The following is a 7,449-nucleotide window of genomic DNA, read 5'->3' as shown; positions in this document are numbered from 1 at the left end:
ACAACTTGTTTAACCTTGATAATTGACTGCTTTCATCTGAACCCTCTGATTTGTGGACCTCACTGATACGCATGTTCCCCTTCCTCTGCTGGTACCCTACTTGCCTCAGTCCTCTCAGCTGACTCGCTGACTCACATCCTCCCCCCCCCTCCTCCCCCCAGCCACCTCATCCTGTAGTCTCATCCTGCTTCGTTACCCCATGACAAACACATGTGAACAGTGTTCGCTGGAGTGATGGTTATCCTCACAGGATAACCAGCCCTCTCTCTGTCTTCCATCAACTAATCTCTCCCTCCACTCCTACCCTCCCTCCCTCCAATCCTAACCTTCTATCTCTCCATCCATCCCTCCCTGCCCCTCTCCATCCCCCAGGCCCACTCCCACCTCCCTCCCTCTCCATCTCTCCATCTCTCCATCTCTCCATCTCTTCCTCCCCCCTCCTGGCCCTAGGCTACCTCATCTGCTCTCTAAAGGACAGATGCTTACAGTTACAGTAATAATACAAATATAGTAGTCCATAAAGGAGCAGGGTTAGGCAAGGCAGGCAGGATGTGATTGGTTGTATTGAGAGGATGCACTCTCCCCAAAGCATCTACTAGCATCTAACCTCTGAGGACCCGGGAAGGGGGTACTCATGACCACATACAGACAGATATCTGGCCTCCTCCATGGTGCTGGGGGTGGGGGAGGGAGAGGGGAAGGGTGGAGGAACATTTAAGAAACCAACTTTCTAATGTTTCCCAGTGTTTCTTTGTCTTAGATCAGTCAGAGCAGTTGCTCAATCACACAGACTGCGGGGAGAGAGGGAATAGGAGCCAGAAGAGGCCAGCCTGAAACACATGTAGTCTCTGTGAGAGTTTGCAAGGCTCCGATAGCTACAGCATTGCCCCAAGGGGAAGAGAGGGGAAGAGGGGGGAGAGGAGCGGAGGAGAGAGAAGAGGAGGGGAGAGAAGGGGAGAGGAGGAGAGAGGAGAGAAGAGGAGGAGAGAGGAGAGAAGAGGAGGGGAGAGAAGAGGAGAGGGCACGTGGTGAATCCTCTGTACCCTGAGAGCAGGACCAGGACCACTACCGAACAGCTCCCAATGTTAAAAAGTCAACAAGTTATTCAGACCCTTGTCTGCACCTATGAATTGATAATTGGACCATTTTACATGTTTACAACAAACCACTTCAACGTGTCTCGTGGCTCGCCCGAGTTTTCTGGAGACCTTGTTGTGTCTTCTGGGGAGCACAGGCGGTTTGTGTTCCCAACCTCTCTGCAGCTGGAGAGGTCCAGTGTTCCCAACCTCTCTGCAGCTGGAGAGGTCCAGTGTTCCCAACCTCTCTGCAGCTGGAGAGGTCCAGTGTTCCCAACCTCTCTGCAGCTGGAGAGGTCCAGTGTTCCCAACCTCTCTGCAGCTGGAGAGGTCCAGTGTTCCCAACCTCTCTGCAGCTGGAGAGGTCCAGTGTTCCCAACCTCTCTGCAGCTGGAGAGGTCCAGTGTTCCCAACCTCTCTGCAGCTGGAGAGGTCCAGTGTTCCCAACCTCTCTGCAGCTGGAGAGGTCCAGTGTTCCCAACCTCTCTGCAGCTGGAGAGGTCCAGTGTTCCCAACCTCTCTGCAGCTGGAGAGGTCCAGTGCTGAGACCTCTCTGCAGCTGGAGAGGTCCAGTGTTCCCAACCTCTCTGCAGCTGGAGAGGTCCAGTGCTGAGACCTCTCTGCAGCTGGAGAGGTCCAGTGTTCCCAACCTCTCTGCAGCTGGAGAGGTCCAGTGTTCCCAACCTCTCTGCAGCTGGAGAGGTCCAGTGTTCCCAACCTCTCTGCAGCTGGAGAGGTCCAGTGTTCCCAACCTCTCTGCAGTGTTGAGACCGATGAGAAGCGTCCAGGCTGTGACAGTGCCAGAGACACTGAGGGACAAAGAACTTCACACTCTGGAAGTGGAGAGGGAGGAGGAGAGGGAGGAGGAGGAGAGGAGGAGGACAGGGAGGAGGAGAGGGAGGAGGAGAGGGAGGAGCGGAAGGGGGGAGGAGAGGGAGGAGGAGAGGGAGGAGGGAGAAGGAGAGGGAGGAGGAGAGGGAGGGAGGGAGGGAGGAGGAGAGGAGGAGGAGGACAGGGAGGAGGAGAGGGAGGAGGAGAGGAGGAGGAGGACAGGGAGGAGGAGAGGGAGGAGGAGGGAGGAGGGAGAAGGAGAGAGAGGAGGAGGAGAGGGAGGAGCGGAAGGGGGGAGGAGAGGGAGGAGGAGAGGAGGAGGAGAGGGAGGAGGAGAGGGAGGGAGGAGGAGAGGAGGAGGAGGACAGGGAGGAGGAGAGGGAGGGAGGAGGAGAGGAGGAGGAGGAGAGGGAGGAGGAGGGAGAAGGAGGGAGAAGGAGAGAGAGGAGGAGGACAGGGAGGAGGAGAGGGAGGAGTAGAGGGAGGAGCGGAAGGGGGGAGGAGAGGGAGGAGGAGAGGGAGGAGGGAGAAGGAGAGGGAGGAGGAGGAGAGGGAGGAGGAGAGGAGGAGGAGGACAGGGAGGAGGAGAGGGAGGAGGAGAGGAGGAGGAGGACAGGGAGGAGGAGAGGGAGGAGGAGGGAGGAGGGAGAAGGAGAGAGAGGAGGAGGAGAGGGAGGAGCGGAAGGGGGGAGGAGAGGGAGGAGGAGAGGAGGAGGAGAGGGAGGAGGAGAGGGAGGGAGGAGGAGAGGAGGAGGAGGACAGGGAGGAGGAGAGGGAGGGAGGAGGAGAGGAGGAGGAGGAGAGGGAGGAGGAGGGAGAAGGAGGGAGAAGGAGAGAGAGGAGGAGGACAGGGAGGAGGAGAGGGAGGAGGAGAGGGAGGAGCGGAAGGGGGGAGGAGAGGGAGGAGGAGAGGGAGGAGGGAGAAGGAGAGGGAGGAGGAGAGGGAGGGAGGAGGAGAGGAGGAGGAGGACAGGGAGGAGGAGAGGGAGGAGGAGAGGAGGAGGACAGGGAGGAGGCGAGGGAGGAGGAGGGAGGAGGGAGAAGGAGAGAGAGGAGGAGGAGAGGGAGGAGCGGAAGGGGGGAGGAGAGGGAGGAGGAGAGGGAGGAGGGAGAAGGAGAGGGAGGGAGGGAGGGAGGGAGGGAGGGAGGGAGGGAGGGAGGGAGGGAGGGAGGGAGGGAGGGAGGGAGGGAGGGAGGGAGGGAGGGAGGGAGGGAGGGAGGGAGGGAGGGAGGGAGGGAGGGAGGAGGAAAGGGAGGAGAGGGAGGAGGGAGAAGGAGAGGGAGAAGGGAGGGAGGGAGGGAGGGAGGGAGGGAGGGAGGGAGGGAGGGAGGGAGGGAGGGAGGGAGGGAGGGAGGAGGAAAGGGAGGAGAGGGAGGAGGGAGAAGGAGAGGGAGGAGGAGGAGGGAGGGAGGAGGAGGAGGAGGGGCAGGGGGAAGATGGATGAAAAGAGAGAGGGATAATGAAGAAAGAGAGGAAGAAAGGCAGGGCAGGAGTAATAGATGGTGGGAGGGAGGATAAAATATTTAGTTTAATAATCCTCAATACCTTTGTGGCTGATGTGATAAGTACAGAGAGGAGCAATGTGCTGCAGTCTGTGCTGCAGTTAGTCTGTGCTGAGACAGGGCACTGAACACAGGAGAATAATATAGGTGTGTTCTGTACTGGAGGATGTGTTAAGGTGTGTGTGTGTGTGTGTGTATGGTCTTCTCCCTGCCCCTATTTCCAGGGTAATGGGAAGTCAGAAGGTCAACCCAAGGATTTTGTCACCATGGCGGCCTAGGTGGCCAGACTTGTTTGGTCAAGTCCAGCAGACAGGATTGATTTGACATCACACTGACCTCCAAGCCCCGCCCATTCCCAAGCCCCACCCATTCCCTCCCACTCCCACATCCTAGATGGGTGAAGGGCAACGTGTTTCAACATCCTTTTAGAGGAAACATTTGAAGGAAATGAAATGTGGCCGGCTCTAAGTGATATGCAAACTAAACACACACACACATTCTGTACACACACACACATACTGTACACACACGCACATACTGTACACACACGCACATACTGTACACACACACACATACTGTACACACATTCACAAACCCATACCCAAACACCGGTGTGTGAGCGTGTTTTGACGGCTAGTATCGCTGTCATGAAGGTCCTTGTCTGTTTCAACTGTTGCTCAGTGTTCAGCGTTCATCACCTCTCACTAACGCTGCTTCAAGGAGGGACCAAGGACACAAGGTCAGGGGTCAATGGTATAGAAAGCGAAGGGCGAAGGAACAAAACAAGAGAGAGCGAACAGAGAAAGGGAGATAAAGAGGGGGAGAGACAGAAAGAGGGAGAGAGGGGGAGAAAGAGGGAGAAAGAGGGAGAAAGAGAGAGAGAGAGGGAGAGAGAGAAAGAGGGAGAGAGACCAATAGAAAACCAGATGTCAGAGTGGAAGAGAGAGACAAGGAGGAGACAGGGAAAAAAAGGACAAAGAGAAAGAGTGAGAGAGAGGGAGGGAGAGAGAGAAAGAGTGCTGCTGTTATATAAAGTAAAGAAGCTTCACTCGTCTTCGCTCTGATTGGCTTAATGAGCAGGGTCCTGTCCTCAACACTGCCCAGAATACCCTGACCTCTCAGGTGAGGTAGTCTGGAACATCTACAACATCTACAGCATCTGACACACACACACACACGTGTCGAGCAACCCTCCACTGGCCTCATCCACTGTATGTAATTAAATATATACTGTTTTGAAACACGAGCATGTTCAGTCTCCCTAGGGTTGGTATTATTTGGGTTTTTAGGATACCGGTGCCAAATCTATACTTTTAAAATGTTTTCGGTGCCTAAAGCGACACAATTAACAAAGGTGGATGACATTAAAGAACAGTTTTTTTATTGAAAATGTAAAAAAATATAACTTGTCTGCCTGTTCTTTGACTTTCCATGTTCCGACTTGCAGAATAATTTTTCCCATGATTCTGACACCACATGAATGCAGTAGGCTTTAATCCGGAGCGGATAGAGACTGAATGAAACACAGTCCCATCCTCTGGAGGGCCCTCAGGGCCACTCTACACCACTGAGCTCCTATCAGCCAGCCAGGCAGCCAGCCAGGCAGCCAGCCAGTCAGCCAGCCAGGCAGCCAGGCAGAAAGCCAGACAGACAGCCAGCCAGCAGTGCCTTAGCTCCTCTATCAGCCAGCCAGGCAGCCAGGCAGAAAGCCAGACAGCCAGCCAGACAGCACTGAAGAGGATCCCGCTGATTGCCCTACATGAAGGTTGATAGCTAAAAGATGAGAGTGATTGTCTGTGTGGTGGGTGATGGTGGGCTGGTGGTTAAGGGCAGGGGGGGGGGGGGTGATTGAAAGAGAGAGTGGAGAATTCACAGAGAGTGAGAAAGGGTAGAGAAAAACAGTGACAGAGATGGAAAAAGGAGATAGACATAGAGGGCGAGACAGAATGAGTATTTAATTGTCAGGGTGCCTTAGTCTCTGGGATAGGCCCTCTCATCTCTGGATGTGAAGGGATGGAAGCTGTATAGTGCTCTCTGATTGTTCCTGAGACTCACTACAACCACATCTGTCACCCTCTACTACTTCCTGACAAACATAACTGACTGTGTGTGTGTGTGCACGCTTGTGTGAGAGAGAGTGGAGTGGCAGGTTTTCTGATGCCTCTGGAACTAGAAGGCCTGACCCCCATGGCTAATTGGCTGATTACAGAGACCATGTTGTTACATCTGATTGGTCAGTTCCTTGGGGACCAGCCAGACCCATGGCTCCACTTCCTGGAGTCTGATTCTGGACTAATAGGAGTCAATGACCCAGCAGGACGGTTCAAAGGTCACCCACAGCCAGCCCAGAACAAACCTGTTGACTTTAACAGAAGCACCAGCAGTTTGTACTGTAGAGACGGAACACACACGACCTCCATTACCACTTCCATTTCGAGTTTTCACACTTACGTTTGATTTGATCATGTCATAGTTGGTTCAAGACAGAATTTGAGTTAGTCAGTTCTATCTGGTGTTAGTCAGTTCTAGCTGGCATTGGTCGTAGAACGTGTAGCTGGTCTACGAGACTGAAACCAATGCTGTCATAGTGCAGCGTGGGAATTGCACAGTAGGTTTTATGAGTCACATAAATAGCCTTCTAACTCTCCTTCTCTTCAACCCCCCTTGCTTTCTTCCTCTCTTTTCTCCAGCAGCAGAGTATGGATTAGAGATTATTGCAAGATGCTTCGTTCCCATGGCAGGCCTGTCACTCCAACTATAACCTGATATAGCAGGAAACAACAACCCTGTACTCAGAAACATGTCGTCAGTCGACCACTTGCTTAGACGCAACGAATTGCTCTTTTTTCAGATGTTTTTCAGTTGTCCCTCAGGGAGAATATAAAGATAGCAGAAAACTAGTGGTTTGCTGTATGACCTTTTAAGGGTGGCCATGGTCTGAACTGGAGCATTTGTATAAATGAATAAACGGTGTTGCTACGTGAACACTTGACTTTACAGTGACAGGTAACCTCTTTTCTTGCCCAGTTAGCCTACATGTTCTCTCGACTGTTATCACAAGGACATGTCGAGTCTGTTCCACTTTAATGCGATAGGTTTATTAGATTACAAATTCATGAGATCATACTTAACTATGACCGCTGGTCAATCTATTCATAATCCATTATTCATTTCCTCCAAGTGCTGTTGTTGAAATGTCCACAGGCAACAATCAACATGAACTGTGGAGCAGTTGCCCCAGTTTACTGTTGTTGTTTTTTTTATAACTATATAAAAAAAATCTCCTCCACACAGGCACGTGACATGATTTAGGGATGAGCAAGTTGTGATTCGTCAGGAGTTGCAGCACTGAATATATAGTGTAGCATGCGCTCCTCATTTAAATACATAGATGAAGTAGCATGTGCCCCGTGACATGAATTTCTGATGAGTAAAATGCAAGATAAATGGCAGAAACACTGATCATCGTGCGTGTGCTACCGTCTATACAGATCCTACATGGAATCAAGTCAGTGATAGGTGGCACTCTTTCCCCACCTAGAGGAGAACCTTTAGTGATGCGTGCTTCTTACCGAAGGCAAGCACACTCAACTAGTCCACACAACTCATTGTTCCTCATAGGGATGGGCGTGGTTACTCGAATATCCGGATATCCTAAAGTAAGTTAGTTTTCGAATACTTATGAGTGTAGTTAAAAATATATATTTTTAAAGTTTTATGATAAACCTTTAAATTAAATATAAAATAAGGTTTCCATGTGTTCTAGTTGTGACGTTAGAATTGATGAAAACAATCACAAAGGGTAGTCTATGTGACCCTGTGTTCTGCTGCGAACCTCCTTTCATTTCATTTGGCACTACAAGAAGCTTAGTGTCCTGGTTAAACAGTACCACGTGTAACGGGGGTGTAACAGGCGTGGTCTTGCTCCGTCCTGAAGGCTTCCTGGACCGATGTTCGTCCCTTCCCGGGCTCGAACACGCCACCTCTGACTGCCAAGCGCAACCACCACCAGCTAAGCCAAAGAAAAGGTGACGCGGGT

This window comes from Osmerus mordax, chromosome 3 (genome assembly GCF_038355195.1).
Source record: "Osmerus mordax isolate fOsmMor3 chromosome 3, fOsmMor3.pri, whole genome shotgun sequence".
In the NCBI taxonomy this organism is placed as follows: domain Eukaryota; kingdom Metazoa; phylum Chordata; class Actinopteri; order Osmeriformes; family Osmeridae; genus Osmerus; species Osmerus mordax.
Note: the sequence above shows the minus strand (reverse complement) of the source record.